Source organism: Schistocerca gregaria, chromosome 2 (genome assembly GCF_023897955.1).
Source record: "Schistocerca gregaria isolate iqSchGreg1 chromosome 2, iqSchGreg1.2, whole genome shotgun sequence".
Lineage (NCBI taxonomy): Eukaryota > Metazoa > Arthropoda > Insecta > Orthoptera > Acrididae > Schistocerca > Schistocerca gregaria.
The window spans coordinates 902,311,241-902,335,368 of NC_064921.1; positions in this window are offsets into that span (position 1 = coordinate 902,311,241).

Consider the following 24,128-nt stretch of genomic DNA (forward strand, 5'->3'; position numbering starts at 1 on the left):
GGAAGTGTTTTTCACAATCCTCTCGATAGCTGGTGTGTCCGCCCGTGACTAGGATTGTCATTTGCTTTAATGCTGTATTAAAAAAAAAGGGCGGCCTTTGTGTTGATTTTTTGGTTTCCAAATTGTGTTTTTGCTGTCTCGATACTTTTCTTATCCCTAGGACAGCACGATTGTACGAATAAAGATTGTTTGTATACCCTGCCTTCCTGTTCAAAAAAATAAATAAATAAATAAATAAATAAATAAATAAAATAAAAATAAAAAAAGTTGGTAGAGCACTTGCCCGCGAAAGGCAAAGGTCCAGAGTTCGAGTCTCGGTCCGGCACACAGTTTTAATCTGCAAGGAAGTTTCATATCAGTGCACACTCCAGGGTAGAGTGAAAAATTCATTCTGGAAGTATTCTATCGTTTGCCCGGTGGATGTACAATGTTTTGCACCAACAGTCCTTGCGGTTGGCAAAAGAGGAGTGCCGTGTTAGTGTTCTATGCTAATCTCTTCACGGAACATGTTGTGTGACCTTCCCTGCCTGACAAAAAATGTGAAGTACCCAGAAGGTGAGTAGGAAACAAAATGAAATTTCACAGCTTGATAGGGTATATGACGTTGTTTCAATGATTATAAAATCGAGTGAAATTTATGAAGATATTGGCAGTTGTTGTTGTTGTTGTTGTTGTTGTGGTCTTCGGTCCAGAGACTGGTTTGATACAGCTCTCCGAGTAACTACTGCAACATGCATCCTTCTGAATCTGTTTAGTGTTTTCATCTCTTGGTCTCCCTCTACGATTTTTACCCCCTTAGCTTCTCTACAATACTTAACTGATAATTTCTACATGTCTCAGACCGTATCCTACTAACTGATCTTTCCTTCTAGTCAAGTTGTGCCACAAATTGCTCTTCTCCCCAATTCAGTTCAGTACCTCCTCATTAGTTACGTGCTCTACCGATTTAATCTTCTGCATTCTTCTGTAGCAGCACATTCGAAAGCTTCTTTTCTTGTCCAAACTATTTATCGTCCATATTTCACTTCCATACATGGTTAGATTCCATACAAATACTTTCAGAAAAGACTTCCTGACACTTCAAACTATACTAGATATTAGCAAATTTCTCTTCTTCAGGAACGCTTTCCCTGACATCGCCAGTCTACGTTTTATATTTTCTCTACTGCGGCCACAATCAGTTATTTTACCATACAAACAGCATAACTCATCTAGCGTTTTAAGTGTCTCATTTCCTAATTCTCTCAGCATCACTTGATTTAATTAGACTAAATTCCATTATCCTCGTTTTGCTTTTGTTGGTGTTCATCTTACATCCTCCTTTCAAGACACTGTCCATTCCAGTCAGCTGCTCTTCCAAGTCCTTTGCTGTCTATAACAGAATTACGATGTCATCAGCAAATCTCAAAGAGTATATTATTTCCCATGTACTTTAATTCCTACTTCAAATTTTTCTTTTGTTTCCTTTACTGCTTGCTAAATATACAGACTGGATAAAATCGGGGATAGGCTATAACCCTGTCTCACTTTATTCCCAACCAGTGCTTCCCTTTCGTGCCCCTCGACTCTCATAACCGCCATCTGGTTTCCAAACAAATTGTAAATAGCCTTTCACTCCCTGTATTCGACCCCCGCCACCTTCAGAATTGAAAAGAGACTATTCCTGTCAGCTTTCTCTGTATACAAATGCTAGCAACGTTTGTCTCTCCTTATTCTATCTTCTAAGATGAGTCAAATGGTCAGTATTACCTCGCGTGTTCCAACATTCCTCCGGAATTCCAACTGATGTTCCCCGAGGCCGGTTTCTAAGAGTTTTTCCATTCGTCTGTAAGGAATTCGTGTTAGTATTTTGCAGCCATGCTTATTAAACTCGTAGTTTGGTAATTGGCAACATGAGGGCGTTTATCAGTATGACGTCGCAGCCCCTCTGGCTTGGGCTCGGGCGCGGATTCAGTAGAGAATGGTGTCATCAGGCAAATGTATCCTTTACTGAAACAAGCTGTCCCCAAATGTCTGGCAACTGAGATCCTGGATGCTGGTATTGGGAGCGAGTTCACATAAAAGATGGTGCAACCCATCTTCTATCGTGGACACATCTGTGGATCTAGCTGGTGACCAAAGTACTTCAACATCACGTAGAGTGTACGTAGAGATACGTGCCATGCGGTAGAGCGTTGTCGTCTGGAAAAACGGTATCATGATACTATAGCATGAGAGGCAATATATGAGGAAGCAGGGTGTCTTAGACGTACTGTTCTCCCGTCAGAGACCCCTGAACCACCACCAGCCATGAGCTGAAGTCGTTCCCGATGGCTCCTCACACCATGAAGCCAGGATAAACAACGCTGTGCCTCTCCAAAACAGTGGAAGAATGAGACCTCTTCCCAAGTGTCCGCCATAATCGCTATGGTCATACAGTGTACTACAGAATTGTGATTGATTGCTGAACACAGTGCGAGGCCATTCATCAACAGTCTGTGCTTACCGGTCTCGGCGCCACTCCCAACACAGCTGTTTGTGTTGTGTTCTAGGCAGACTACGCATGTGAGGTAAGTCCCTAGTCCGGTTGTATCGAATCTGCAACAAATGGTGCGGAATAGGACAGGAAGATGTTGTGAAGAGGTTACGATATTGCTGGGGTTATCAGACGTGGTGGACCGGAAGACGTTCTGTATGCCTGCCCTTTTTTCCTTATACAAACCGACGTCGGGTCAGTGCCACACCCGAATATCTAGAAACCTAGATACTGCACGATTCGACCAGTAGGCACAATGGAGACCCACAATGATGACCGTCAAAAACTGTGATGTGCTGATAACGCTGTCTCAGACGATTGCATGGCGTCTCCATGTTGTTCATAGTGATCACTCCACGTTGGACGCTGTTAACGCCCCTTATGTTACCGGCAAGGCTTTGTGACAACACTAAACACTAGCAGCACTAACGACACTAGCGACCTTTTACCCATCACAGAGAATTTCAACTCTTAATCATTTACATATTCGGAGGTGAAGTGTACGTTTACGAGTTTATATTCACATCAGACGGATTGTTTATCTTTTGCTGTAACTAATAACGCCATATTGGTCTCCCGGGTGGAGTATTAATTTTCTTTGTAGATTGCTCTTAGACGAGCGAGCTTCCGAGGTAGATTCCCAGAACCAGAAACTGTGCGTCCCGTATGTGCAAATTTTTTATGTACGCTCATGGTTTGTAACTTGTGATAGCAATCCGTTAACTCTAAATGTAAAACAGAGTGTTTGAACTTAAGCTAAAAGAATGACTCATTATTCAGTGAAACCAGAATATCCACCAACGGCTGGCAACTATCTTTTTATCTTTCCAATATAAATTGGATGTTCATATGAATGGCTGTGAGCTCACACAGAATCTCCTTTAAACTTTTTCTCCATAGGAACATACTATCAACACTCTTGAAAACAGCGTGGACGGTGATTAATTTAAAAAAAACCATTAAGCGTAAGACATACATTTCCACTAGCCAACATCTATCACTGTCGAAGGTAGAGATCATAAATTTATTACTTTATTATTGTCTTCAAAGAACAAAGAACAGCAATGATAGAGCTACTGAACTGGTTCTTGGTGACACCATACCTTATACCTGTGACGTAGGAGACTGTTTTTTGTATAATTGTGAAAATAGCTTATAATTTTAGATTCAGGACGTTAGAGAGTTGTTTTTTTAGGTTCAGAATCATCAGTTTCAACACTAGGAGACCGAGAATCATCATTTTGACTTGAACAAAAATCAACACGTATATCTGATGTGCTGCGAATTTATATTCACTTACAATGGATACGACGTGAGTAGACAAACAGAACTTGTACAGCCAATAGCTAATATACAACAAAAAGTAATTCATAAGAATTTTTGTTGTGTGTGATAGGTATCATTCGTTCCAAAAATAAAAAATAAAACGAAAATTTAGTTTTCCCGCACATGCTGTCGTCTGAATGCTAACGTTACGAAAAGTCCATATTGATAGTATTACCAATTTCTTTCCCATGAGTATCTTCATTGCTTTATAAGAAGGACCATGTTGGCTAATTGGTTGGTTGTAAAGTGTTTTTTTTTACGAGACAGAATACGCACAGATATATTTTACATATTCGTATTTTATTTATTTATTTTTCATTTTCTCTTGACTAGTTCAGGGATTGTGGCATAGCTGTCAATACGGGATCATCATTGGTCAATGGTGATGACAGACCCCAGCTCTATAGCTTCGCTGGATATGTGAACAAGGGCTTCAAAAGGGGCTGCAACTCCTAAATTAGTGGCGAAAAACTGAAATATAAATAAATGAAATGTAAACGAACTGTAGATAATGGAACTTCGTTTCGAGAGGGAAACTGTCATTAGCTGCTTTGCATGAGAACACATACCGCCAAAACAGAACACCTAGCATTGGCCCTCTGATGCGCGATAGAAAACAGATGCAGAATGGGATAACAAATGAGTGTAGTACTGCTGGCCATGGTGGCCGTGCAGTTTTAGGCGCTACAGTCTGGAACCGCGCGACCGCTACGGTCGATGTTTCGAATCCTGCCTCGGGCATGGATGTGTGTGATGTCCCTAGGTTAGTTAGGCTGAAGTAGTTCTAAGTTCTAGGGGACTGATGAGCGCAGTAGTTAAGTCCCATAGTGCTCAGAGCCATTTGAACAATTTTTTTGTTTAGGACTTCCCATCACTCAATACTTGAGAGACTGAGTTTAAAGCTGTAAGAGTAATAACGAACGGCTCTTGTACTACATGAACATATGAAAGCTTTTCGTAATAAACAAATTTTTGGAAAGTTAAACTAGAGCTAGAAATTATTGTCACTTGCTGACCCTAGTAACGCATAAAAATATCATATTTGCTAGGAATGTTACCAAGAAGGTAGGGGGGGGGGGGGGAGGGAGGAAAGGGAATTGATAAAGGCTACATTTTTAAAATAATAGCTGTAAATAACATTATTTTATTCTGAGGGAAAAAATATGATAAATAAAAAGCTCGACGCACATTAATTGTAAGTAGGCTGTTTAGGTGTTCTTATTGGTAACGCCACATAGCGCTCGGTATGAAAAAATCACTGACTGTGCCGTGTGCAGTCTGTGTTTAGTCTGCATTGTTGTCTGCCATTGTAGTGTCGGGCAGCGGCAGTTGGATGCTAACAGCGCGTAGCGTTGTGCAGTTGGAGGTGAGCCGCCAGCAGTGGTGGACGTGGGGAGAGAGATGGCGGAGTTTTGAAATTTGTAAGAATTGGTGTCATGAACTGCTGTATATATTGTGACTAGTGAGGTAAATACATTGTTTGTTCTCTATTAAAATTTTCATTTGCTAACTATGCCTATCAGTAGTTAGTGCCTTCAGTAGTTTGAATCTTTTATTTAGTTGGCAGTAGTGGCGCTCGCTGTATTACAGTAGCTTGAGTAACGAAAATTTTAGTGAGGTAAGTGATTTTGCGAAACGCATAGGTTAATGTTAGTCAGGGCCATTCTTTCGTAGGGATTTTTGGAAGTCAGATTGCGTTGCGCTAAAAAATATTGTGTGTCAGCTTAAGCACAGTCGTGTACAAATTGTTCTAAGGGGACGTTTCATATGTCGACCCTTAGCCAAGGATACCTCACTGGAATCTTCTGATTTTTTCTTGTAGTTTGTGTAGTTAGTGTAGCCTTTGTTTATTGCTAGCGCGTAATCATAGAGAGAATTTCCTTTGTAGTTGCAGTCTTTCATTGTTGTACAGTAAAACAGTTGTGGCATGCATGTAGATTTGCACCAAGTATTTCGCAGCTTCGCTTGCAATTAACTAGATATTATTTTCAGTGCTATGTTAATGTGTTCTGTTATTTTTTGCTCTTCAAATTGTGCTTTTATGTGTTATCGTGTGAAATATTGTGACAATAATGGCGTGTGAAAAACGTAACACTAGGCTCCAAAGTAAACTGAGAAATAATAGTGACGACGAGCGTCGCTTATCAGCACCACTGTGTAGTGAATTAACAGACATTCGAAGTAGTAATTTGGTAATTGTGCATAGGGAAATTGAGTGGGCGGCAAATAATGGTGTAGACAATGAAACAAGTAGTGAACAGGGAACAATTATCGATCAGTCGGCAACAGCTCGAATCAGGAATCCGAAACGACGGAACACAATATTGCAAATACTGTAGACTTAGGTTATGGGTCCTCACCGTTTTCTCAAATGAGCCAAGACACATTTTCTGCCTGTCAAAATTTAAATGTTGCCGATGAAAATGCACTGCCAAAAAGCATAGAAAAACAGATTCCAGACACTAATACATTATTATTGCAATTAATGTAACAAATGGAACAAAATCCGAAACAAATGGGACAAAAGCTTCAAAAGTTAGACACAATGGAACAAAATCTTCGGAAGTTAGACACCACACTTGAACAAACACGTCAAGATTTAACTACTGAGTTACATAACATTGAATCGAAATGTCAAAAAAATCTGTAATGACGTAAAAACACAAATTTGTGAGCATTTTCAATCTATTTTTTCGCGGCATGAAAACGCATTACCGAATCACGAAGCAGCTATAAAAGAATTGCAAACTGTTGTTCGTGAAAATCACGACACCTTGCAAGCTAACATGGACTCAGTTGCATCCACCGATTCGGTTACTCAACTTGCAGGAACTCAGGAAAACTTAGAAAGGACACAGTAGATTCGATTTCAACACAAGTGGACACTCTGAAACTTGTTTCAGAAAAACACACTGAGGAAATGTGTTCACTATCAGAGAAAGTAGCCCAACTTTCGGATCAGTTCACTAATTTATCTACGAAGGTAGATGATAATCTGAATGACACAAAACCGGTAATCTTTAAGGACACAGAAGAGTGCGAACAAATTAGGAAATTCAAACAAAGTCTGAATCAAATTAGTACGCAACACCAAAGAGAAATCCGGGAAGTACAAGATCAGCTGACACAGGTAATACAACAATTACGTATTTCAGAGGACACTCGCGCTCCAATACGGGAAGAAGGACATAGAAATACAGAACAGCCACAAAATAATAACACAGGGCACTTCGGAAATTATGAAAGAAATTGGCAAGGTACACTGAATTTTGAGATGGAACCGCCGAAACGACGTAACAATGACCGACATGCGACTCGCCGACATGATGATTTTGACTGTAAGCTGTTCATTACTACACGTAAATTCAAAACATTTAAGAATTCTGGTAACGACATTCATCCACAAGTGTGGCTTCATCAATTCTCTCATTGTTTTCCTCCCAACTGGTCATTAGAACACAGATTAGAATTTATGTGTGGCTACTTGGAGAATGAACCAGCTGTAAGAATGCGATCGGTCATTCACGATTGTGACAGTGAAGGAGAATTTTATCATGCTTTCCTCTCAGCATATTGGTCTCAAGCTACACAAGACAGAGTAAAACATAGCATAATGATGATGAAACACTTTGAACAATCTGAATTTTCCAGTCTTGTCAAATATTTTGAAGACATGTTGCATAAGAACCAATATCTTTCAAACTAATATAGCCCTTCAGAACTCATCCGCATTTGCATAATGAAATTGCCTGAACATTTAAGGAATATTATTTTAGCAGGGCGTTGCAAAGACGACATTGAAGCTTTTCAGGGACTCATACAACAATTAGAAATTGACACAGACAGTCGCGGGATGGAAAACAGGAAAACAATCACTACAGTTCACATCCGTCACAATTCCGTGACGACAGAAACAATAACTGGACACGACAAGTCTATTCTTACAACGCAAATCGTGACCAAAACAGACACCACCCATATGACAACCACTGGAAGAGTAATAATAGTTACAGAGAAAGATCGCATTTCCGTAGTAATGACTATCACAGAGACAATCAGAGAAACAGACAATATGGAAACCAAAATAATTATTATCAAGGGAGACAGAATAACTTAAGACGCAACGGTCCAGCGCGCAGTTACGATTCAGGGAGAAATTCTCCACCACGTGACCGACAAGAAAGAAACTATGGAACCTACCGACATGACGACAGACGATATGAGCGTAACGACAGACCTGAATTGCAGCAGAACTGGCGGGATTCAAACAGAGCAGGGCCCTCTCGGCAAGGTGAAATTTTAGAAGTTAGGTCTCCTAATCCCAATAACGACGCACGCCAACAAAGAGATAGCAGACAATGACTCGCACTGCAGGCAGCCACGTGCGCTGGCTGGCTCAGAGAAAAATAACATAGGCGCTAACCTTGAGAAAAACTCCAGTATTCTTTACCGACGTATACCGCATGATAATTGCGTTCAAGTTGAAAGTCTGAGTACTATGAAGACCAAAGGATTTCACAATATTTCACATGTAAAACCGTTTATTGAAAGATAATCTGCTTTTTAACTTTGTCTTTGCCATAAAATGTTTCACTTCACGCTGCTAGTACAATTTGTCAGACTTAGAATCTGTTAACATGCAACCATGTTTGAAGTTAAATATCCAGTCAAGAACCAAGAGAACTTATTTAAACAGAAATTACGAATGCATTGTTATAGTGAACAGACGTCACAGTGTTATTGTGCATGTACATTCTTGCTTGTTAGTTGCACGATTATGTAACGACTATAAGGCTGACATATTTAGAACAGTTACCAGTGCTGCTAATGAGATTTTAATGCAACATTTTGTTTTACTTGAAAATACATTCTGGATTTAAAGTACTTTCTGTGAGATACCAGATGACACAGTGGTTAGTTTATGTGACAGCTACACGATTTTATCACGACGCTACTAATGAGTGACAATTTACAATGTTGCTTTTGCAGTTTATCTGTTTTATATCTGCACAGTTTTTCTGAATTTTTCTGGAAAGTAAAACATGTTTTAGTAGTAACTTTGTGGTTTAGCTACAATGAGACAGCCTTTTCTGTAACACAACAATACGTTACAGTACAGTACATACTTCATCACGGCAATAAGCGCAGTAACTACGATATCTATATGCAAAGCATTTCACTTTTGTTTATCATGAGGTAAGTACATTGACTTCTGTAGAACTTAGCTTTCGGAGGACGATAACTACGACCCTTTCACAGAGATTATCTTACAACACAACGCACAGTTTAGCGCCACAGTACGCGTATTTGAGTGACTAATTTTGTACTTAAAGCATTTATTTTTAAAAAGATATTTGAAGTACAATGATACAAAGGCTTTCCGTGATACATTTCATTCCATTGCTGTAATCTGTAACAGGTGAGGATATAATTACACTAATCCTCAGGGGGGTACACGCCTACTTTGTGTACCATGTGTTTGGCAAGCACAAGGAGCCCTAGCTAATATGGTATTTGCTTATACAACTTTACACATCGGTACCATATTTCTCTAACACATAAATTACACAGCTATCTGGTTATTTGACAGAGAAACAAACATCTTTTTACTACGTCAGTGACACATGTTTACGTAATTACACAGATGGATAATTTCACACTTACGAAATTGTATTTTGTTTGTACTTTGTGAACTGTTCATATTTTTTCGGAACCATTGTTATACTATGAGAGCTTTGAATGATGTATTTGGTATGAGATCATGATTTTTAAAGTACGTTTGAGACATGAGCAGAGAATTTTTTTAGGTTTTGAAATTATTGGAGGAAACTACGACGATTTTGAGAATTTGACTGAGGTGTTATGATGTTATTACGATGACTATGTGTATTATGCTGTTGCGGTATGTTTATGATCAATAAGCTGATGCTGTAAGAGGAATTTGATTATTCTATATAGCTGTTATGATGAAATATAGAAGTAGTGTCGACGAATAAGGTAAGGAATAAAGAGTAGTGGTTAGGGACTCTGGTTTGTGAAATAGGTTGTTGGAAACCAAGAATCGTACTTTAAGAGTTATGAAATGTATGTAAATGCTTGAATATATTACAATGCCGACGAAAACTTTTTGGACACTGTTATATTAACAGAATTTTGTTTCTACATATTTGTAGCGCAAATGCTTGACCTGTGAATTTTTTTTATATGAGACTTCCACTGTAGCGGAAACTGGTGTCGTAAATATTTCAATAAGACAGTTAAGTGACCACCTGCATGTAATGCGTCGTGGGCACCCAGCTGCGCGACAACCACCTGACAAAAGAAAGCCATTAGTGTGTGCCTGTCAGAGGCACAGGTGGAGAAAAAAAAAAAAGAGGCCGTTATCCTCGCTATTGAGATTCCTGTGTAGAAAGCATCGCAAGTACTACACGCCCAAACTTGAAAACATATGATTACACTGTGGAGCTCTTAATTTATGATATTTACTAAAATGCCTAATGAAACGACGAGAAACATTTCATGGCTATTGTCCTGCTAGTTGAGAGAAAAGCCATGTGGCTTGCTTTATGCATTTATTTACTCATTTTGTTTAATATCTAGTTTCTAACTGCACTGAAATATTGGTTAAAATAAATTTTATGGATGTACTAATATAGATATTTTATGCCTACAGATCCAGTAAATAATTATGATGTTCTTAAAAAAATGAAGGAGCATAAAAAGACTTCCCTTCACAGGAACTGCATACATAGTTTTCTTTTCAAGTACTTGGTAATTTATTTCATAGAATAAGTTGTGGTGCACCAGTATAATTACATAGATATTAAGATGTGAATATACATTTCCCTTATCTGCATTGTTGTCTTTAGTGTAATATTTTTATGCTTGAGCTTTACCATGTTTAGATATAAGTTACTGCATTTGCTGCTGCTGTTTTCCTGGCATAGTGCTACTAAACATCACTTTGTATTACTCTGTTAAGCTAGTTTTACTACTGATTTATTTTTCATGTTTGCTGCGCATTGCCTTATATTAGTTGTAATATTGCTGCCTTTTTTTTGCCAATTTCCATTTTTTAACATTGCTGTTTGAGTAAATTGTTTTGTGCTGCTGCTGCTGCTGCCTTGTCCCTTAGTTAAGCATCTGAGCTCAGTAGATTTAAGTTAGCTTAAGAGGGGGTAGCCTATATAAGAGAATGAGTTGTGATGAATTTGAAGAAATGCACTGAGAGGTTATACGAGAAAAGTACAGAAAGCAGGTATAGATAGGACTTTTTGGAAATAATGAAGAACAAAGGGAGATCTCCAAGAAGTAAAGAAAGTTTTGTTTGCAAAGTACTGCAGTAAAACAAACCCTGTCCTTTCCTTTTGTGTTATCCCACTATGTGTTTGTGTACTCTTGTGTATTTGTGTTCTTCCTGTCTTTATGTGTTTAGCTAATAATATTTACATTGTAGAATTTTTCTGATGTTTAGACATTATTTATTCTCTTTTATTTTAATGCTAATGTGTGAAGTTGATGTTTCAATAATTATTCTGATCTTTTATGTATGTACTTATGTCATAATTTTTGCAACATCTATGAATTTGTTATTTCGATTCTTTTGTAAAGCCTGTACTACTGCAAATGTTCTCTGTATTGTTATGTTATTTAAAGATGTATTTTGTACCTTTGTTATTGTATTCTCATGTTATAAAATTGTAATTGACACCAGTTCATCAAATTAAGTAATTTGTAAATTACATTTCACTGCACACGTTTCTGTTGGTCATAGTATATGGACAATATGTGAGAAGTAGGGACTGATAGTGTTTGCACATGTGTTAATAACTCAGCAAGCGACTTGTTAACAGCATTGCTGGTTCTAAGGACAATTCCAAAAACTTTGTGAGTGGACAAGTGGTGGGTTATGGACTTGCTATGTTATCCGCAAGACTCGTCAATGGTGATTGTGCGCCTGCACAGTCAAACAGATGGCTGCCGGCCATCTCTACAAGGACTACAGTGCGTCTACACCTTTGACGACCCACCGGTACCATTATTGCTACAAGGACTGCAGTGGGTCTGCACCTCTGGTGGCCCACCAATAGTAATCTCTACCAGGACTACAGTGGGTCTGCTCTGTGATGACCTACCTACCGATAGTCTTCAACGTCGAATGACTCTGCTGTGGCCCATTACCTGTGTGTATGTCGAGAGTCAGCACTTTCTTTCGTTGAAAGGACAACACTACTTCTTCAAGACTGCATGGAAATCCACTACTTCCGTGTGCATTTTCTTTTACTACTCAGACTTTGAGAAAAACACTGCTATTTTACTGTGATGAACGATCAGGACTGTCTTATGGACTGTGAGAAAATTTTATCTTCTGACCAACATTGTATCAATAAGTGTGTGTATTTGATATCTTTGTTATAGTAATTATGAAAAATTTTATCAAATCATTATTGGCCACTGCCCAAAACAATTTGTAAAAATTTTTTGTGGGGAGCATTGGGGCTATGTAAGTAGGCTGTTTAGGTTTTCTTATTGGTAACGCAACATAGCGCTCGGTATGAAAAAATCACTGGCTGTGCCGTGTGCAGTCTGTGTTTAGTCTGCATTGTTGTCTGCCATTGTAGTATTGGGCAGCGGCAGCTGGATGCTAACAGCGCGTAGCGTTGTGCAGTTGGAGGTGAGCCGCCAGCAGTGGTGGACGTGGGGAGAGAGATGGCGGAGTTTTGAAATTTGTAAGAATTGGTGTCATGAACTGCTGTATATATTATGACTAGTGAGGTAAATACATTGTTTGTTCTCTATTAAAATTTTCATTTGCTAACTATGCCTATCAGTAGTTAGTGCCTTCAGTAGTTTGAATCTTTTATTTAGCTGGCAGTAGTGGCGCTCGCTGTATTACAGTAGCTTGAGTAACGAAGATTTTAGTGAGGTAAGTGATTTGCGAAACGCATAGGTTAATGTTAGTCAGGGCCATTCTTTCGTAGGGATTTTTGGAAGTCAGATTGCATTGCGCTAAAAAATATTGTGTGTCAGCTTAAGCACAGTCGTGTATAAATTGTTCTAAGGGGACGTTTCATAATGAATGAAAACCTGGGACTGTCTTAGGTAATATTTCCTGTACTGATAGGTTCATACTTTTTATTAATTCTCAATACATGTTCCTCTAAAGGATGTTGCAACTAAAGCACCATAAAACGTGCAGGTGGAATGTATTGAACCTCAGGTAAATTTGATACTGAGACCACAGTTCAATGATTATATTTTAATGGGTTATTCTAGAGGTTAGGTAATGGTACTAAGTTGTCGTATCCGTAAGTTTCCGAGTGTATCCATATACAAACGCTGCATGTTGTAAAAGCAAGTTAAAGCCGTCTGTTACAGACACTTTTTATACAGCAGTTGTATTTTTACGGATGTCGATAAGTACTTCCACGTTTTATGGTACATATGACAGTCTTCTGACTGCTAAAATAACTTCATCTTTGATTAAGAACCGTAAGAAGACCTCATACGTTCAATAATATTGCCAAACTGTCAGTATATTGACCATCTGAGAACGCGTATTGATGTATTGTCAGTACTAGAAACAGTGAGGAGCAGTAGTGATCGACCTCAGAATATTCTCAGTATTGTCAGTGCATACAGAACGTGTTGGTTAGGTATCGTCAGTTTGACAATATTCTCCATTCAGATGTTGACTGAGCTTCAGGAACCAGCTACCTGGCTTCATCTGGACTCTTTATTTTTCAACACGTTGTCGTGTTTATCATACGGCAGATTCAATTTTAAGGAGTCTTTTAATACAAAAGAAATTTAATAGACCTATTCAAGGGTAATCAAGGCATATACCCCTTTAAGGCGGTTAACGGTAGATGCCCTACGACAATGCTTACACCATTAATTTGAAAACGGTCGCTGTTTGTTCCCCTCGCCCAACCAATCTGAAAATGTAGTACAGATTGGTGCATTACAAAGCAGTTTGGAAAAACACTCCCATTTCGAAAGAATACGCCATATATCTACAGAGACCAGTTCGAGGTCTGCGAAATGCTCGTCAGTTTCACCACATTATCACAAATCGTAAAAAAAAACTGTTTTACTTTGATTTCCCAAACATATCCTTGCCAGGCACATCTAACTGCTTCCCAGGTTTCCATAGAATTTTACTAAGTGCGGCAGCTGATACTACGGAACTAAACTTCGAACATTAAAACGATCTGCCTGTCGTCAGAAATCTCTGAGTGACTCCTAATGTTTGGCCGACTGCGACTGCTTCTTCCATTAGTGTCCTTTGCTTCTCTATTGTATCTCGTATCAACACTGATAATTTGACATTCGATGCAGGGCTCCTTGGAAAGTAATTTATGAAATGTTTCGGGTACTTAGTTCTGTCCTCAGTCAGTAAATTAACAAGTGACCAGTCTTTTCAGTTTTTCTCAACCATTCTGGAATACATTCCGTCTCTTTCGTTGTTTTCTGTTGCTTGCAAGCTGTAGCTAATATAACTGCAGCACATCCCTTCTTTCCATTATTCAACACTTTAACCTGGTAAAACCACATCGCCAACTGACAGTTTTTGTTAGTGTTATTGACATTGTGAGGTCGCTTCAGTATATTGAAAGTTTGACAGACCAGAATTGTCAATAAATATTGAAAGAGAGGAGGCCCCTTTAAGTTCTGATGTCAGTGAGCCAGTAGTACTGATTAGCGCAGAGAATCAGTAACGGAGCCCCGCTTGGCTTATGGGACAAACGGATACACTAGACTTCCTCCTGCGGCCGTGAAAAAGTATTGTTTTCCCTGCTTCTAACTATTCAGTATAGACACTTGTCTTGTGATACTGAAATGGACACAATGAAGTGACATTAGCCAGACTTGTTGTGAGACGCATGGTTTCTTTTGCTGCCTATTCATAATTCTGTTGCGTTGTTTTCAGATTTATTCACACGAGCTAATTTTGAACCACATTTCACGTGAGCAATGTTAGTTACTTTGTTCAGCTTTACGAATTATTAGAACACGTGAGAACTGATATCCGTTTTCTGTTCACAGATCTGAATCTGCCAGGAGTATATCGCATTGGCTTTCGACTCAATAATACTACGGCCGTTAATAAGAATGCAGAATTGTTTTTCTGGCTTTCGTGAATGTATGATGATATAAAGTCATGTGGTCCGTTAAAGCCTCCTTATATGTAACGTGTGAGACTTCATTTTTTCTGGTTAATTTATAAATACTTATTCAGTTTTCGCGAATGTACGGCTCCCACGAACTAATTTTCAACTCCTCTGATCTTTCTCATTTTCTGAGATTTGATGCCTTCCGAACGTCGTTCAGGAATGAATTGTATTCAGTTTCATTTTATTTATCGAAAAAAGTGGTTGATCTCCCTTCAGCTGGGAGAGTATTCAAATTTTCAATGCAGTTTTCAGTTAACAATGTTCCAGTGTAGCTTTCAAGCGCGTGTTTTCAGTGAAGAAGTCGATATTTAGCTACGATATGAGCTCGTTTTCAATTTATCAAGTTTTGTAGGATACGATGTGCGACTGCATTTGCATTGTACAAATGCAAGGAGTGAGTGAGCAGCATAGACGTGGAATAACTACATGAAATTTACTATAAAGATCACTGTGTCAAATTATCTTCCTTCATGTTGTGTTAGAAGACCTTTCACCACTCCGCTGCTCCATGAGAAAGATGCTGGTCACTACGTCAGGTACAAGTTAGGGTTGCTCTTCGCTTATGGGTCGGATTTCATTAAAAAATGTTCAGATGTGTGTGAAATCTTATGGGACTTAACTGCTAAGGTCATCAGTCCCTAAGCTTACACACTACTTATCCTAAGGACAAACACATACAGCCATGCCCGAGGGAGGATCCGCCGGGATCTGCCGCACAGTCCATGACTGTAGCGGCCTGACCGCTCGGCTATTCCCGCGCGGCGATTTCATTAAAAAACCGGAATATATCAGGACATTAAAATTCAGCTTATAGCATCTTATGAACTTACAGGTGGAAGAAGATGACTCCTCACACCACCAGATTCCATTCGAACATTTGTGTATCACTTAAAATATGTCTTTTTTTTTTTTTTTTTTTTGGAAAACTCATCTCTTCTTTCGAGAGCACGTAAATATGGAGAGTTTTCGTGGAAGCAACACAATAAATGGAGAAATCGATTCACATTAATGGATGAAAACCTAAGATCATCCTAATTAATATAGCCAATACGGATGAGTTCACATTTTTTATTCATTCATTAGATTTAAAAATTTATGTAGACGTCAAATCGTTACACAATAAATGAATGAAAATTAAAGCATCGACTTTTCTTATTCCAGTTAATAGTAATTTAATTTATTTAATAACTTAGCGCAGTGCTTACTCAAAGGCGAAATTACAACTTGCCATGACATCTGCGAAAGGTTGCTCGTATGTGCAACTTAAAGTATTATCTTTTTAGCTAATACTGAAGACTAGGAGTTCTTCTCCATTATTACCATATTACTGACGTTGTGCTCAGACGTTGCTTGCCGAACATTTGTGGCTATATCTACGGTACACCGGTTGAAGGTTTCAACTATGGGAAGCAAAAAAACCCTACCGTGACTTACATTTTGCTCGAAGATGTCTGAACCAGAGCTACCGTAAATCTCAAATCAATATGCTGCAATGAACTCAGTAAAGCACTGTGGTACTAAGTGTTTCTATGAATGTGCTGCACATAAGAAGTTATGCAACAACTCTTGAAACCGACCAATAGCAACCGGTTAAAAAGACTGGATATAACTAATAAAGCACCCAAAGATGAGCCCTTATGACTTGAAATTCATCGCGTAGTGAAATAAAAAGTCACTTTTAATGACTTATGGCAGTTTGTTTTCTTTTTTATTAAAGTAATACACTCGATGGCGACAACACTTACAGTCGTCAAGGGGGTTCTCCTACCGGCACTGTGGACAAAATAAAGTTTCTTGGGTGCGTGAACTTGTCAGTGTTCTGGAAATTACCGGTGAAAAACTCCGAAGGACAAAGTGCAGTCACGGGCAGATCTACTCGTGCCACAGCAAATTTGCCACAGCGAATCCGGACCGGAGCAAAAGTGCAAGTTCACAAGATTACGTAAGCTTTGAAAGGTCGGTTTCGGTTACAAGCGCGTCCTCCGCCAGTTCTCTTCCCGAACTGGCCAAGGAGTTTCGGCTCTTTGAAGGAAGTTAGCCACGAACTCAAACGTTGTTTAGAGGACGGAGGCGGTGTCTGCAGGAAGGGGGACTTGGCCACGGAGGACGGGGCTGGCCCTCCCCTCTCCCTCCCCTCCCCCATCGCCCGCCACTGTGCTGACAAAGCACCGGCTGATTGCGTCCTGCGCGTGACCGGTCGCAGGTCCCTGCGCTGTGCAAACAACCACGCCCCGGGGACAGTATCGCCCCTAAACTCCACACGCTCCTCTTCCCACTAACTCACCACTACAGCGCTCTGTGTACTCTGGAGACACTGCTCTGGCTCTTGTCCTTAAATATGGCTGTCAGACCTCACTCAAGCTGCCGGTGGCCACTAAATACGCCTTTCCTTTTCTTACGAGTTGAATTAGAAGTGTCCTTCCTTTACACCGAAAGCATTGTATTAACAAAAAACAGCAGGTAATACGTCTTTTCTAGAAAAGAGTAGTTCTGCTACGGGTATCACACCTGAATAATCTTGTGCCTGACCCACCGCCGATATTTCAACACTATTTCACTGTTTAGCAGAAGAATTTGGTGAATCTTTAAAAATGAAAAAAAATGAAATGTTTTTCAGATTCACTGTCAAACAACGCCACGGCTCTCCAGGAAGGAGACAAGTTTAACATGAATAAATGGAAGAAGGTAACAAAGATAACCGCAGTTCATACTCACAATTTGATGATGATGATGAATGATAATGTGAATCCACTGATTTGAAAATGGTTATTATCAGTGATTAAACCGGCCACATCGACAGTGTGTTAGTAGCCAATCTCTGAGTATCTTTATAAGGACGTAGGCTTCCGCAGGCGGTGTCATAGTGATTAAAATTCTTCTGGGTATTATGCCGCGTCATTGCTAAAAACTTACAACAATAACAAACTAAAACCGACGTTTCGGCCTTCCTCAGGGCACGACTGGTTTTGCGTGGAGATATATGCTTCTATTTATTGCAGTCTATCGATGTCTGACGCTACTGCTGCAAAACTTTTAACTGGCCCTCTATTAGAGAATTAAAGGACTTACAACACACGTTTCGTGCGGCCGGCCGCGGTGGTCTCGCGGTTAAGGCGCTCAGTCCGGAACCGCGTGACCGCTACGGTCGCAGGTTCGAATCCTACCTCGGGCATGGATGTGTGTGATGTCCTTAGGTTAGTTAGGTTTAAGTAGTTCTAAGTTATAGGGACCTGATGACCACAGATGTTAAGTCCCATAGTGCTCAGAGCCATTTGAACCATTTGAACACGTTTCGTGCCAACAGCTATGATGACAACATCATAAGAAAGACAGCTAAAACCAAAGGGAGCAGAACACGAGAAAAAGGAAGAGAAGCTTCCACTGGTACACTTACCACATGTAAAAGGTGTCAGCGAACGGCTAGGCAATGTCCTCCGCCGACGAGGTTTCAAACCGATTTTTCGAGGCAGTCACAGGATCCACGAAATGATAGGTTCCACCGAGGATGTAGTCAACAATCGTAACATTACAGGTGTTTACGAACTCCGGTGTAAGTGCTTATGTTGAAGTTTAGAGAACATACCTTCACCGAGGAGGCAAGCATTATATTGCTTCCTCCTACGTATATCTCGCGGAGAGACCATGAGAATAAAATCAGAGAGATTAGAGCCCACACAGAAGCATACCGACAATCCTTCTTTCCACGAACAATACGAGACTGGAATAGAAGGGAGAACCAATAGTGGTACTCAGGTCAGGTGGCTTTCCGAGTATGGATGTAGATGTAGATGTTATCGCTTAACCCCTCGAATCAAGAATTTAGTTGCAGTTCAATTCAAGCCGAATGGCGGCCAAGTCTTGGTATACTTAGACCACAGTTTATCCCGTCATTGTTCCTCACGTTGGTCAGTGCCTTAGAATAGTAATATGGATGCGGAATTCATATTTTCAGGAGTGCCATTCTCCATTCTCAGCGGCCCCATACGACTAGCGTGAGAAAAGACAGATGTATTGGCTATCAGCTTGAAGGTTTTTACAGCCACGTCAAGTACCTTGATTGCAGAAAATATCTAATGGGACAGTGTTACGAGCACCACGAATTGTCAAATTGGCTGCCATTATAGCTACGTCCCTTGGGGCTGTAGCTGAGATAGGTGTGTCGACATTGGAGAAATTACGACAAAACTGGACACACAATTTTTCATACGAGACGCAGTTCTGCATACAGCTCCATCATTAAACTCCCCGTGTGTAGAGGCTCCAAGGAAACAAAAATTAACAGGTTGCATGCAATCCATTCTTGACTAGGCTCTAGTCAAGGATGAAATTGAAGCAATTTCAGAGGTATGTTGCTGGATTTGTTACAGGTAGGTTCGATCAGTAAGCGAGTATTACAAACATGTTTCGTGTACTCAAGTATCAATCCCTGGAGGGAAGACGATGTGGAGTGACGACATTTTGCCACCACACTTTTAATATCCTGTAAATTATTTTCGATTTATATTTACGAGGGGTGGAATTTTAATAGTGACAACTATTTATTTACAGCTCGTACAAAATGAATACGTGTTTCAAAGTTTTGCTAACATTCGAAGTGGTCACCAGCATTGTTTACAACCTGATGCCAGCGATGTGAAAGTCGAAGGATACTCTTAGCAGTGCCAGTTGTGTTGACAGTTCGAGCTGCGAGGTCAGTTGCCTGATGAATTTGTAGCAGTTCTGAAGCGAATGCCGTGAAGTGTTTCCTTCAGTTTAGGAACTGAGTTGAACTCACGAGGACTTAAGTCTGAGGAGTTGAGTAGATGGTGTAGCACTTAGCAGCAACATCAGTCAAACAAATCAGTAAGAGCTTGCACTGTACGTGCTTGAGCATAGTCCTGCAAAATGATGGTCAGGTCCTGCAGAAAGTGTCATCAATTCTGTCTCTATGCTATTCATTCTGGGAACACAACCTACGATCAGATTAGAGACAGAAGTGATGCCACTTTCTGCAGGTCCTGACCATCATTTTGCAGGACAATGCTGAAGCACGTGCAGTGCAAGCTGTTACTGATTAGTTTGACTGATGGGGCAGCTAAGTGCTATACCACCTACTGCACTCCCCTGATTTAAGCCCTCTCAAGTTAAACTCGATTTCTAAACTGAAGGAAACACTTCACGGCATTCCCTTCAGAACTGCTGCAAATTCGTCGGGCTATAGACGGCGCCATTCTAAATGTCAACACAAATGTAATTGCTAAGAGTATCCTACGACTTTCACATCGCTGACAACGGATTATACACAATGCTGGTGAATACTTCGAAGTTCAGTAAAACTTTGAAACACGTATCTATTTTGTACGAGCTGTAAATAAATAGTTGCCACTATTTAAGTTCCAACCCTCGTATGTTAGATCACTGTTCATGATGCACAGTTGGATTATTAATCATTTCAGTAGCTGATACTAGGTAGCTTTCTGTAGTACTGAACGTCTGGGAGTCAATTGCAGCTGAGCTCTGACACAAAGGGCGACATCTGTGTTCTGAAGTGGTGAACATTTACTGTTCTGAGAGAGAGAAGAGCAGGAGGTGGTGTTTTACAATGCTGGAGGCCGCAGAACCTCTGTAGCGTGGACAATGTGGGCAGGACCTGTTGATCCATTGTGGACATGGGAAACCGGCTGGACAAATATTTAACAATGAAATTCGCCAAACAGCAGTGCAATCGAAAAGTTATTTTATTTTCGCTATCAGTTTCGGCTATTCATTATGCCATCTAAGAGCCCCTACTTCATAAAGAGAGTATACATGTAGTGTACATCAAGGTTACCACAGCAAGTTTTACAGAAAGTGGTGAGTAATAATAAAGCACTTAAAACTACAAAATTACATTAGCAGTGTTAAGACCAATTCCCATATACATACAGCACAACAGGATGAAATATGTATACATATTTGTTAGTCTTGAAACTACTTTAACATCGCGGATTTCTAAGAGAGCATGCTAAACTTCAAAAAGACAAGAAACAGACAATATACAACCAGAAGCTCCGTTGAACAAAGCTTGTCATTTTTTTGTTTAAAAATCCTACATAGTTCTTAAAGATGAGAAAAACTCTAGTTTATATGAGGACCTACCCTCATTCAGAGTAAAATGTCACCCTATAATCTATGAAATACACAATATAATGTGCATATCAACAGCCTAACAAGGGAACCTCCCCATCACACACACCCTCAGATTTAGTCATAAGTTGGCACAGTGGATAGGCCTTGAAAAACTGAATACAGATCATCTGAGAAAACTGGAAGACGTTGTGTGGAACTATGAAAAAAATAAGCAAAATATACAAACTGAGTAGTCCATGAGCAAGATAAGCAAAATCAAGGATAGTCTAAGCTCAGGAGCGCCCTGGTCCCGCGGTTAGCGTGAGCAACTGCAGAACAAGAGGTCCTTTGGTTTAAGTCTTTCCTCGACCGCATCGCAAAACTGTGCGATTAGTAGACGAAAGGACGTGCCTCTCCAATGGGAACCGAAAACATTTGATCGCAAGGTCGTAGGTCAACCGATTCCTCCACAGGAAAACACGTCTGTTATATTCTATACGACACTGGTGACGGCTTGGGCATCACATGACAGGAATATGTTGTCGACCCACCTAACTTGTACACTTGGCGAATGGGTAAAAAGATTCTTCTACCTTGCCCGATTTTGGTTTTCTTGTGGATGTTTCGATGTTTGTTTAGGTGTAACATCCACATACTACGGCGCAGTTACCTCGCATCGGACGGACGGACGCACAGATAATAATTGTCTGCAAATAAAAAATTAAACTTTTCACTCGAGGGAAGACTTCAACCAAGAACCTCTCGTTCCGCAGCTGGTCACGCTAACCATGGGACCACGGCGCTCCTGAGCTCAGTTTCTTCCTTCATGTTACCTATCTTGTGCATGGTCTACTCAGTTTGTATATTTTGCTTATTTTTTTCATAGTTGTACACAACTTCTTCCAGTTTTCTTGATTGATCTGTATTCAATTTTTCAAGGCCTATCCACTGTGCCAACTTATAACTAAATCGGAGAGGGATGAAATGTGGTGGTTCCCTTGTAAGTACTATCACTACAGGTGATATAATTGGTTGTCGCAGCATCAAATATACAACCTGACGCAAAACCCAACATATTAAGTGTAAAATGGAATGCAAAGGTCACGCGAAGTATACTAAAAAAATTCCTTGAGGGCATACATTGTATACCCAATCAAAGTAAAAAGATAGCACTTGCTGTCGCTTACATCACCTTACAGGTAATACAAGCGTGGAACAAAGAAAGGGAAGTTCTCCTAAATCTCAGCCAACAACGTCATACTATTTTCCTGGGAGTGTATAATAAATTTGATTGGCAAAGTGCCAAGGATGTAGGACGGAAATCGAAACTTTCAGAAAATCTTTGGAAAGGAGTATTACCTTCAGGCTATTGACTGGAAGATTCTCGACACCTGAAGTGGGAGGCAATGGTTTTGTAATGGCCGTTGGAATTCGTCATCTGAGTGGATACGTAGATGCCACATTTCCAAGAGGGAGTGGATGCATGGCACGGAACACGGAAACACTTTCCTGTGGGGATCAATTCCTCCTAAGGCAGTCCTAGAGGCTTCGCTGGGAGAGCGACAGTGGAGAATATGGTAGTTAGAATTAAGAAGCGCATAAGGTAGTTCCTATGTCAACAAAGTTCTTATTCTGTTTACTCGAATGACGATTCTCTAGCTCTCTTTGGAGTCTGACACACACTGAAGTGCTCCGGAAGAATACTTGAAACGATTTTCTTTTCCTAGCTAGTGAGCAAACAGAAAAATTAACTCCTATTCTGTTTCGTACTGAGGTACTTTCAGCACTAGGAGTTTGCGGTCGCTATATTGTATCCATTATGTCGGCAGAGAATTTCTGGTACGCACGTACATTAACTGCCCATTGGCCATTGCCTCAACGAGCAGATCATGAGTGCAGTATAACTGCTGTCTGTACTTCAGTAATTGATATGTGCACTTCGGTTTGGTGGATACGGAAACACTCACAGAAAATGTGTTGATTTCCAATTTCCTTGTCCACTGAGCTTTTCCTGAAAGTGCCATCCAGGGTGCAGGTCTTCTCTTCTCACTGTAAATCAGTATCAGCCAAGTAGGAGTACATCTAATAAAACCGGACGCGGTCTAAAGATACTCAAACATATGTTCTGCCAATTTCGAAATTACGTATAGGATAGAATCTGACAGTGCGTATTTTATATTTTTACAATTACAGCACTCTATATTTTTTTCTGAGAATGAATCACTTACGGTGTCCAAGTCGTGATTCATTCTAGTAGCATTCCAATAGGAATAATTGGTTTCATATGCTAAAGTGGAGAGAAGGAAAACCACAACTCGGTACCATTTAAATGGAAATCTGTAGGTGTAGTTGGTCAGCGGTGAGGTCGTTTCAATCATTTGTAGGCGTGAGAATTTCGTTTCGGGGACAAAATTAGGCAACCACACGTACACACGCTATATGTTAACATACAATCGCATGGACAGTAAAAGTAATACTGCACATCTGGGCCATATTTTCATTCTGGAAACAAAAATAAAACTTTAAAACACAAAGGGGTTTAAGAGGAACAATAATTTAAAAATTTAGAGATCTTGCATTTGCAGTTGAGGGCAGAACGATTTCACAGCCGCCGATCTACAACTCGTGCCAGGACCTTGAAGACAATATGTGAGAGAAGTTAGAGCTCGTAGTGAGGCAAGTATGCAGTTATTTTTCTCTCGTTCAATTTTATAATGGAGCAGGAGGTGAGATAGTTAGCAGTGGTGCTAGGTACTCTCCGCCATGCACCATACGATGGCTTCCTGAGTATATGTGTATAGTAAGGTGTTGATGTCATCGGCGTACGGGACAAAACCCTAGGCTGAAGGTATGGGGTACTAATGAGTGCATAACAAAATCATCTTTGATTTGAACTCTCAGTAGTCGTAGTTTGTATAGCTGCTGTCGCATTTATGACGTTCTAACGCCGCTGAAGGTACATTTCCTTCTGGAGTTCTGCGAACTGTGTCAACAAGAGCACTTGTTGCTCTCGATTTCTTTGT